Source organism: Schistocerca cancellata, chromosome 3 (assembly GCF_023864275.1).
Source record: "Schistocerca cancellata isolate TAMUIC-IGC-003103 chromosome 3, iqSchCanc2.1, whole genome shotgun sequence".
NCBI classification, from domain to species: domain Eukaryota; kingdom Metazoa; phylum Arthropoda; class Insecta; order Orthoptera; family Acrididae; genus Schistocerca; species Schistocerca cancellata.
Window position 1 is genome coordinate 775,864,970 of NC_064628.1, and position 11,630 is coordinate 775,876,599.

The 11,630-nt window shown below is 45.2% G+C and overlaps 1 pseudogene; it reads right to left on the bottom strand.

Moving 5' to 3' along the window:
• Nucleotides 1–8,368: 8,368 nt before the first annotated feature.
• LOC126177585 (5S ribosomal RNA) lies at nt 8,369–8,486 on the bottom strand (annotated as a pseudogene).
• Nucleotides 8,487–11,630: the final 3,144 nt, after the last annotated feature.

Sequence of the window (11,630 nt, forward strand, 5' to 3'; positions counted from 1 at the left end):
AGTGTGATCATGTGATGTATCTGACCCCAGGAATGTGTCAATAAAGTTTCCCCTTCCTGGGACAATGAATTCACGGTGTTCTTATTTCAATTTCCAGGAGTGTAATTATGACTGCGCTGGATTAATAATGCAATGCGAGTGCAACATTACTATTCAGTGCTCTCCTCTGCACATCGCCTGTTCGACAACACTGTGGCGGCAGTATCCGTGAAATAGCAGCGGGAATGACTGCTACACACTCTAGCTAAAAAGGACACTGTCTCACAGTGTTGCTTCCAGCAGCAGCAACACTACGTTATGAACATGGGTCAATGGAAGGAAAGAAGGAAGATTGGGTTTAACATCTCGTCGACGGATGAGGAAGGTAATCGGCCATGCCCTTTGAAAGGAACCATCTCGGCATCTGTCTGGAGCTGTTTAGGGAAATCAGGGAAAACCTAAATCTGGATGGCCGGATGCGGGTTTTTGAACCGTTGTCCTCCCAAATGCGAATCCAGTGTACTAACCATTGCGTCACCTCGCTCGGACATAGGACAGTGGCAATATAGCCGATCCAGCATACACTATGTGATCAAAAGTATCCGGACACCCCGAAAAACATACATTTTTCATGTTACGTGCATTGTTTTGCCACCTACTGCCAGCAACCTCAATTGTCATTAGATATCAGGAGAGAGCAGAATGGGGCGCTCCGTGGAACTCACGTACTTCGAACGTGGTCAGGTGATTGGGTGTCACTTGTGTCATACGTATGTACGCAGGATTTACACCTTCGTAAACATCCCTAGGTCCACTGCTTCCGATGTGATAGTGAAGTGGTAATGTGTAGGGACACGTACAGCACAAATGCCTACAGGCCGACCTCGGCTGTTGACTGACAGAGACCGCCGACAGTTGAAGAGAGTCGTAATATGTAATAGGCAGACATCTATTCAGCCCATCACACAGGAATTCCAAGTTGTATTAGGATCCACTGCAAGTACTATGACAGTTAGGTGGAAGGTGAGAAAACTTGTATTTCATGCTCAAACGGCTGCTCATAAGCCACACATCACGCCGGTAAATGCCAAACGACGACTCGCTTGGTGCAAAGAGCGTAAACATCGGACAGCTGAACAGTGGAAAAACGTTGTGTGGAGTGACGAATCACGGTACACAATGTGGCGATCCGATGGCAGGGTGTGGGTATGGCGAATGCCCGGTGAACGTCATCTGCCAGCGCGTGTATTGCCAGCAGTAAAATTCGGAGGCGATGGTGTTATGGTGTGGTCGTGTTTTTCACGGTGGGGGCCTGCACCTCTTGCTGTTTTGCGCAGCACTATCACAACAAAGGCCTACATTGACGTTTTAAGCACCTTCTTGCTTCAGACTGTTGAAGAGCATTTCAGGGGTGGCGATTGCATCTTTCAATACCATCGAGCACCTGTTCATAATGTACGGCCTGCGTCGGAGTGGTTACACGGCAATAACATCCCTGTAATGGACTGGCCTGTACAGAGTCCTGACCTGAATCCTATAGAACACTTTCGATACGTTTTGGAACGCCGACCGTCATCGATACCTTTCCTCAGTGCAGCATTCCGTGAAGAATGGGCTGCCATTCCACAAGAAACCTTCCAGCACCTGATTGTGAGAGTGGAAGCTGTCATCAAGACTAAGGGCGGGCCAACACCGTATTGAGTTCCAGCATTACCGATGGAGGGCGCCACGAACTTGTGAGTCATTTTCAGCCAGGTGTCCGGATCTTTTGATCACATGGTCTATGCCAGGTGAGGTCCGCCACCACGTACTGGCAATGAAATTGGTTAATTTTCATTACTTGTCTTCAGCAACAATGTCAATACACACACAATGGTGTAGACCGAAAAAATAATTATATGTGCGCTGGATTAAGACCGTAATACGAATGCAACATTATTATTTAGTTCTCTCCATTGCAGACAGTCTGTTCGACAATCTGTGCTGGCAGTAGCCACACTGTAGCTAAAGAAGGTTGTAGTGTGTCCAGCACAGGTGGAGAGAGAGAGAGAGAGAGAGAGTTCGAGTAGTGTCTATCTGTCAATAACAAATTACGTCACTTGATTTCTATTACGTCATTCGAGGCACTGGTAGATACGTAAGAACTCCCAACAATATTTTCCATATTTATCCGTGTTTTCCATCGGTAAGATAGCTGAGCAAAGACGGCTACGCCAAAGTCATATCACTTGCGGTCTGTTATGTCAGTGGAGGCAGACATTACTGTGGCAGCAGCCATTAATTACTGGCTGTTACACTCTACCTAAAAGGACACCCTGGAGAAGGACGACATAGGGAAAGGATCAGATTGCGGCTATTTGTTAGTAATATGAGGTGCATTCAAGTTCTAAAGCCTCCGATTTTTTTCTCCGGACTGGAAAGAGATAGAAACATGCGCATTGTTTTAAAATGAGGCCGCGTTCATTGTCAATACGTCCCAGAGATGGCAGCACCGTATGGCAGATGGAATTTTACCGCCAGCGGCGAGAATGAGAACTGTTTTAAATACTTAAAGTGGCGACGTTTCCCTTACTTGAACAGCGTGCAATCATTCATTTTCTGAATTTGCGTGGTGTGAAACCAATTGAAATTCATCGACAGTTGAAGGAGACATGTGGTGATGGAGTTATGGATGTGTCGAAAGTGCCTTCGTGGGTGCGACAGTTTAATGAAGGCAGAACATCGTGTGACAACAAACCAAAACAACCTCGGGCTCACACAAGCAGGTCTGACGACATGATCGAGAAAGTGGAGACAATTGTTTTGGGGGATTGCCGAATGACTGTTGAACAGATCGCCTCCAGAGTTGGCATTTCTGTGGGTTCTGTGCACACAATCCTGCATGACGACCTGAAAATGCGAAAATTGTCATCCAGGAGGGTGCCACAAATGCTGACGGACGACCACATGGCTGCCCGTGTGGCATGTTGCCAAGCAATGTTGACGCGCAACGACAGGATGAATGGGACTTTCTTTTCGTCAGTTGTGACAATGGATGAGACGTGGATGCCATTTTTCAATCCAGAAACAAAGCGCCAGTCAGCTCAATGGAAGCACACAGATTCACCGCCACCAAAAAAATTTCGGGTAACCGCCAGTGCTGAAAAAAATAATGGTGTCCATGTTCTGGGACAGCGAGGGCGTAATCGTTACCCATTGCGTTCCAAAGGGCACTACGGTAACAGGTGCATCCTACGAAAATGTTTTGAAGAACAAATTCCTTCCTGCACTGCAACAAAAACGTCCGGGAAGGGCTGCACGTGTGCTGTTTCACCAAGACAACGCACCCGCACATCGAGCTAACGTTACGCAACAGTTTCTTCGTGATAACAACTTTGAAGTGATTCCTCATGCTCCCTACTCACCTGCCCTGGCTCCTAGTGACCTTTGGCTTTTTCCAACAATCAAAGACACTCTCCGTGGCCGCACATTCACCAGCTGTGCTGCTACTCTTATTGCCTCAGCGATTTTCCAGTGGTCAAAACAGACACCTATAGAAGCCTTCGCCGCTGCCATGGAATCATGGCGTCAGCGTTGTGAAAAATGTGTACGTCTGCGGGGCGATTACGTCGAGAAGTAACGCCGGTTTCATCGATTTCGGGTGAGTAGTTAATTAGAAAAAAAATCGGAGGCCTTAGAACATGAATGCACCTCGTAAATTACGCTAAGTCGCCCCACTTGAGTTTTATTACACCATCCGAGGCACTGGCATACGTACTCCCACAATTTTTCATTTTTCTCTAACGTCACGTCGGCGTCACAATACATGATTTATTTACCATTATTCTGACAAAAAAAAAACACCGATAGCGAAGAGTCACGGCGTCACAAAAAAGCAATACGCTCTTGCTACTTTGCCTCCGGATTGTACATCGCAAAAAAAAAAAAAAAAAAAAATCACCTGCCAGGCCAAATCCTCTGCTCTGCCCACATGCTCCCCTGTAGACGTAGAGCCCTGTATCTCCGACACCATAGTATAGGACAGGAAAATCTTTTTATTTCAACAAAAATGTTGGTTTTGCAGTCCGGAGCCGCCAATCAAAGAGTTGCTAGCAGGCAGAGAACTGGCTGGCTGGCTTGGAGCGAAGCCTCTTCCCATAGACGCAGGTCACCAACGTGCCCTGGGCCATGTCATAATTAGGTAGGGCTTCAGCCGCTCCTCAGATAAAAGAAGGAGCGAGCAGTGGGCTCAGTATTTATAAAGAGTCCCCTAATCCTCGCAAAACTGATTGTTAATAGCATTTTGCCGCCGTTAGGCATCAATCGTACTGATTTGAAAATGCGGTTTGCGTATCGTCGTAAGCACGTGTCTCTTTCCGATTTATAATCACAGACCACAGAAGCTTTTTGCTAAGCATCCGATCCTATGACGAATAAAGCACTCCTTTTTATTAATCTGGAAGATCTCAGTCTGACGAATCAATACTCGAAAAAGATCAGTCTAATAGGTATTTTTAGTAAGCCACCTCTCTCTCCTACATAAGAAAGTGCATTCCTGCAAGCGAATCTGAATCCAGAACATTTTTACGCATCCTACATTAGTTCACCCCAGACTCTTTAGCCAGACAGTTTATATAGCACACCCTAAATCCCTCGTATGATCACTACATCACATATATGATAATGACGACACAATGGAATCACAGTTCTAAGTTCTCTACTTTATTTTTGGTATTTGAGAAGGATGATGTAAGGTCTCGATGAGTCATATTCCACATGTGTAGAGTGGATATTTTTCAAACTGTGGTTTTGGATAGTCCGATTGTTGCGCCATAGAGATTCGGAGTACAAGCACTGTGATCTTTGGTTGTTAGTAGCATTCTCTACTTCTACATCTACATGGTTACTCTACAATTCACACTTAAATGCCTGGCAGAGGGTTCATCGAACCATTTTCATACGACTTCTCTAACATTCCACCCTTGAATGGCGCGTGGGAAAAAGGAACACCTAAATCTTTCCGTTCGAGCTCTGATTTCTCTTATTTTATTATGATGATCGTTTCTCCCTACGTAGGTGAGTGTCAACAAAATATTTTCGCATTCGGAAGAGAAAGTTGGTGATTGAAATTTCGTAAACAGATCTCACCGAAAAGAAAACCGCCTTTGTTTCAGTGTCTGCCACCCCAACTCGCGTATCATATCAGTGACACTCTCACCACTATTACGCGATAACACGAAACGGACTGCCCTTCTTTGCACTTTTTCGGTGTCCTCCGCCAATCCTACCTGGTAAGGATCCCACACCGCGCAGCGATATTCCAGGATCGTTCCAGTAGCCATTCTAAGAGCAGCTAGTGAAAGAGTAGCGCGTAGGGTATGCTACTGAACGGAAGGGAATGACTTGCAGAGCACAGAGATAAAAATACAGGGAAGGATGAATTATGAATTATGATTCTGTAAAGATTAATCGGTCAACTGAAGATTAAGAGCTAGCGTTGTTGTTGTATTGCTCGCTTGCGAGTAATTATGATATGTGTGGCTAACGGAAGGTTTCATTGCAATCTCTCTTTATTGGTTTGGGTTAGTTGGTTTCATTGTGCAGACAAGAGTTGGTAAAGTTTTTGCTCACATGGATTGCACTCAGGGGTATTAGATTTTACCATACTTTTACCATTTCACTAAATAATTTTTTGTAAAATTTTTTTACAAAGCATAAATTTTGTAATGAATATTGTTATAGTTATACAATGAGTTGCCTTTTGCAGTACAGTTTTTTAAAGGTCAATTTCCCTCAGTCACTTAACAAGTTCAAATTCTTGCCCCGTCTCCTTAAAAAAGATTTTTATTTTTTGATTATCTGTGTCACCGCATTTTACGGAGCGGAACACAGCTGCACAAAGTAGGAGCAAAGCATGATCTGTTTGGAATGGTTGACTTCCTTGCGTTGCATTTGCACAAGGCTTTTTCTTACCTGTTTAGCTTGCTTTCTGGTCTGCATATTTTATGTTTATCATATTGAGCAGTATCAAGTTTCCGTCGCCACAGGTAAACCATACGAAATTTGTCGTCTTTTAAAATAGGTTTTTCCGCCGGCGTACGATATTTCGAATGGGGCTTAACATCTGAGGTCATCAGTCCCCTAGACTTAAACTACTTAAACCTAACTAACCTATGGACATCACACACATCCATGCCAGAGGCAGGATTGGAACCTGCGACCGTAGCAGCAACGCGGTTCCGGACTGAAGCACCTAGAACCGCTCGGCCACAAAGGCCAGTTATTTCGATCACGTAACTTCCAATCTTCATCAGGTGCTCCCTGAGGCAGCCTCGGGGAGCTCCTGGTGTTGATGTGTTTATTTTGTTTAGCCGGACTGAGTACGTAAATTTACAGGGCATTTTTGTTCCTTATTATTTCAAAATTTTGTATAGCTTGTTCATTCCGTTAGCTCTGTGTGTTGGAACTGCAAGTCACATATTGTTATGTGTCACATTGCAGAACTGCTCACTCCTGCACAATACGTAGTTTCACAGGACAGCCCAATTAGTTTACAATTTGGGTTTTCTAATTTTTTATTAATTAAAAATACAATTACACAGTTTTAGTTTTGGGGACTCATTTTTTTATCGGACAGCGTTTCTGTAATTATACCACCTGTATTTTTCTGGAGTACATCACAGATACACAAATACACTGATCTGCCAGAACATTATGACCACCACCTATGGCGCAGATAACAGCGGCGACGCATAGTGGCATGGAAGCAGTGATGACTTGGTAAGTCGCTGGAGGGAGTTGGCACCACATCTGCACACGCAAGTCATCTAATTCCCGGAAACTCCGGGGAGGGGGGCGATGATCTCTGACGCCATGTTCAATCACATCCCAGATGTGTTCGATCGGCTTCAGCTCTGACGAGGTGGTGGCCCAGCACATCAATTGGAGCTCGCCATAGTGTTCCTCAAACCACTCCACCGCACTCGTGGCCTTGTAAAATGGCGCAGTCTCTTGTTGAAAAAATGCCACTGCCGTCCGGAAACATGATTGGCATGAGGGGGTGTATGTGGTCTGCTACCAGTGCACGATACTACTTGGCCGTCATGGTGCCTAGCACGAACTCCACTGGACCTATGGATGTCCACGTCAGTTTTCCCCAGCGCACAATGGAGCCGCCGCCAGATTGTATCCGTCCCGCAGTACACGTGTGAATAGAACTGTTCTCCTGGACGACGAAGGATTCGCGCACTCCCATTGGCATGATGAGGAAGGTATCGGGATTCATCTGGCCATGTAACGCTGTGTCACTGCACCAATGGCCGTTACCTATGGTCACGTACCCATTTCAGTCGTAGTTGCCTATGTCATGGTGTTAACATTGGCACATACATGGGACGTCGGCTGTCGGGGCCCATCATTAGGAGTGTTTGGTGCACTGTGTGTCGAGACACACTTGTACTCTGCCCAGCATTGAAGTCCGATGTTAGTTCCGCCACAGTTCGCAGCCTGTCCTGTTTTACCAGTCTGCCCAGCCTACTACGTCTGACATCTGGAATGAGAGGTGGCCGCCCAAGCCCAGAACGTGTGGATGTGGTTTCACCTTGGTTTCGCCACTTGTTGAAGACACCCGGCAAGTCGTGCAGTTTCCGAAATGCTCGTGCCTGGCCGCCGGGCCATCACAATCTGCCCTTGGTCAAACTCAGACCGTGCGCTTTCGCCCGCCAGCACACAGACAACACGCTTGCTGATACTACGAGCGCCGTGCGTGTGCCTGACTAGCAGTCATCCCTCGTCAGGTGATGCTGCTATAGCGCAGCATAACTACTTACTAACTGAGACATGGATCCCATTCCTTCAGCTGCCTGGCGTCGCGGGGCCAGCCGCATCTGGCGCTACACTCAAGCTGATCTCTCACCATGTGACGTGCAGCTTTCTGTGCGCGGCTGGGAGATCTCTGGCAACATGCGCCCACACTTTCATTTGTTTCTGCCGAGTTGTTAGCATGTTATGTTATTTTATAGATCTCGTCCTTAAGTTTGCAGAGCAGTGCACTAAGAAAGATCGGGCGCCGGTAAGCGGATTACTTAACATCTGAAATCAAATCCATTCACTATCCCAACTCTTATCAATCCATTCTAGGTAATTTGTGTTGTTTTTAACTTCTGGAATGAATCATCTATAATCACTTAAATTAAACTAAACTCTTCCCGGACAGGCCACGAAGCCCCCAACGGTACCGACCAGCCGCCGTGTCACCCTCAGACCACAGGCGTCACCGGATGCGCATTTGGAGGGGCATGTGGTCAGCGCACCGCTCTTCCGGCCGTATGTCAGTTTCCAACACTGAAGTCGCTACTTCTCAATCAAGTAGATCCTCAGTTTGCCTCACAAGGGCTGAGAGCACCGCACTTGCCAACAGCGTTCGGCAGACCGGATGGTCACCCATCCAGGTGCTAGCCCAGCCCGACAGCGCTTAACTTCGGTGATCTGACGAGAACCGGTGTTACCACTGCGGCAAGGCTATTGGCTCATCTATAATCACTTAGCTCATTATATTCGATGCATAACGGTACTTTGCCCGAGGGACGAGGAGTCCTCTTAGAACCTATTATAGCTTTTTAGCAGGCAGCATCTGTGTTAATTACGTTCATCTTCATATTTGTTATATTGCTACAGCATGTAGGAAGAGGATATTGATGGCAACGTTTTTTTGAACGTTGTCATATTAATGGCAACGTTGTCGACAACGCTATGGATTTATTGGAGGAACAGAGCGAGTTGAGTTGATTTGTATAGAGGAGATTTTTGTTCTCCGAAAATGACATAATTTTTTAGCTTAAAACATGTTCTGTAATCCTTCAACAGATTGACATCAACGAACACTTTCATGTCATAATGTGTGGATTTTCAGATATTACCACTACTTTGAACTCCTGATGTGAGGACAATGTCTTTACTATCACCCACATTCACCTTGTACATTTTAGTAAATAACTGCAAATTGTTCTTTGACGACCATCGACCTAATATGGATATAAGCCGCTCCGGTCGCAGGTTCGAATCCTGCCTCGGGCGTGGATGTGTGTGATGTCCTTAGGTTAGTTAGGTTTAAGTAGTTCTGAGTTCTAGGGGACTGATGACCTCAGATGTTAAGTCCCATAGTGCTCAGAGCCATTTGAACCACTTTTTTTTTCTTTTTTGATGGCGCCAAGAGCGTATTGATGCTGTATCGTGCAGAGTCAGTGAATCAGAGAAAGCATTTACCAAGACTTAACCCATGGGGATGTCATGCAATGCACAGCGGCAATGTATTCTTCCATTTACTGATCTCTGGTCAGCCGTGGATACTTGTGAGGCTCATGCGGCGTCGCTGAAAAGCTGTACAAGGTACGTTGTTACTTCTTTTACATATCGACGGCTCTCCTAGTTTGCTCTTCTTTTCTTATCAGGCACTGACGGTCACGCCTCTTAATTCTTTAATCCGGGAGAGCTCAGTACTTCGAACGTGGACTCATCGTTGGATGTCATCTGAATATCAATTTCATGAGGGACATTTCAACCCATCACAAGCTGCTCGGGTAGACTACATCTACATCTACATCCATACTCCGCAAGCCACCTGACGGTGTGTGGCGGACGGTACCTTGAGTACTTCTATCGGTTCTCCCTTCTATTCCAGTCTCGTATTGTTCGTGGAAAGAAAGATTGTCGGTATGCCTCTGTGTGGGCTCTAATCTCTCTGATTTCATCCTCATGGTCTCTTCGCGAGATATACGTAGGAGGGAGCAATATACTGCTTGACTCCTCGGTGAAGGTATGTTCTCGAAACTTCAACAAAAACCCATACCGAGCTGCTAAGCATCTCTCTTGCAGAGTCTTCCACTAGAGTTTATCTATCATCTCCGTAACGCATTCGCGATTACTAAATGATCCAGTAACGAAGCGCGCTGCTCTCCGTTGGATCTTCTCTGTCTCTCCTATCAACCCTGTCTGGTACGGATCCCATACTGGTGAGCAGTATTCAAGCAGTGGGCGAACAAGTGTACTTTAACCTACTTCCTTTGTTTTCGGATTGCATTTCCTTAGGATTCTTCCAATGAATCTCAGTCTAGCATCTGCTTTACCGACGATTAATTGTATATGATCATTCCATTTTAAATCACTCCTGGTGCCTACTCCCAGATAATTTATGGAATTAACTGCTTCCAATTGCTGACCTGCTATATTGTAGCTAAATGATAAAGTACTTTCTTTCTATGTATTCGCAGCACATTACACTTGTCTACATTGAGATTCAATTGCCATTCCCTGCACCATGCATCAATTCGTTGCAGATATTCCTGCATTTCAGTACAATTTTCCATTGTTACAACCTATCGATATACTACAGCATCATCCGCAAAAAGCCTCAGTGAACTTCCGATCCTATCCACAAGGTCATTTATATATATATATATATATATATATATATATATATATATATATATATAGTGAATAGCAACGTTCCTAAGACACTTCCCTGTGGCACACCTGAAATCACTCTTACTTCGGAAGATCTCTCTCGATTGAGAATGACATGTTGCATTCTGTTATCTAGGAACTCTTCAATCCAATCACACAATTGGTTGATAGTCAATATGCTCTTACTTTGTTCATTAAACGACTGTGGGGAACTGTATCAAACGCCTTTCGGAAGTCAAGAAACACGGCATCTACCTGGGAACTCGTGTCTATGGCCCTCTGAGTCTCGTGGACGAATAGTGCGAGCTGGGTTTCACACGATCGTCTTTTTCGAAACCCATGCTGATTCCTACAGAGTAGATTTCTAGTCTCCAGAAAAGTCATTATACTCGAACATAATACGTGTTCCAAAATTCTACAACTGATCGACGATAGAGATATAGGTCTATAGTTCTGCACATCTGTTCGACGTCCCTTCTTCAAAACGGGGATGACCTGTGCCCTTTCCGAATCTTTTGCAACGCTACGCTGTTCTAGAGACCTACGGTACACCGCTGCAAGAAGGGGGGCAAGTTCCTACGCATACTCTGTGTAAAATCGAACTGGTATCCCATCAGGTCTAGCGGCCTTTCCTCTTTTGAGCGATTTTAATTGTTTCTCTGTCGTCTATTTCGATATCTACCATTTTGTCATCTGTGCGACAATCTAGAGAAGGAACTACAGTGCAGTCTTCTTCTGTGAAACAGGTTTGGAAAAAGACATTTAGTATTGCGGCCTTTAGTCTGTCATGCTCTGTTTCAGTACCATTTTGGTCACAGAGTGTCTGGACATTTTGTTTTGATCCACCTACAGTTTTGACATAAGACCATATTTTCTGCCAAGTCAGCAGATAGAACTTTACTATCGAGTTCGTTGAACGCCTCTCGCATAGCCCTCCTTACACTACATTTCGCTTCGTGATTGTGAAGTAGAAACGCGAAGGAACAACCACAACTAAAACACAACCAGGCAGACGTATTGTACCGACGGACAGGATCCGTCGAACATTGAGGAGGATAACTGAAAAAAAAAATTAAATTAAATCGTGTGAAATCAGTGGAATGAGTCACTCATGAGAGCTCAAGTGCCACCTGCAGTCCAGCTAGCACAAAGACTGTGCATAGGGAGATGAAAAGAGTGGGATACAATGGTGGAACAGTTCCTCATGATCC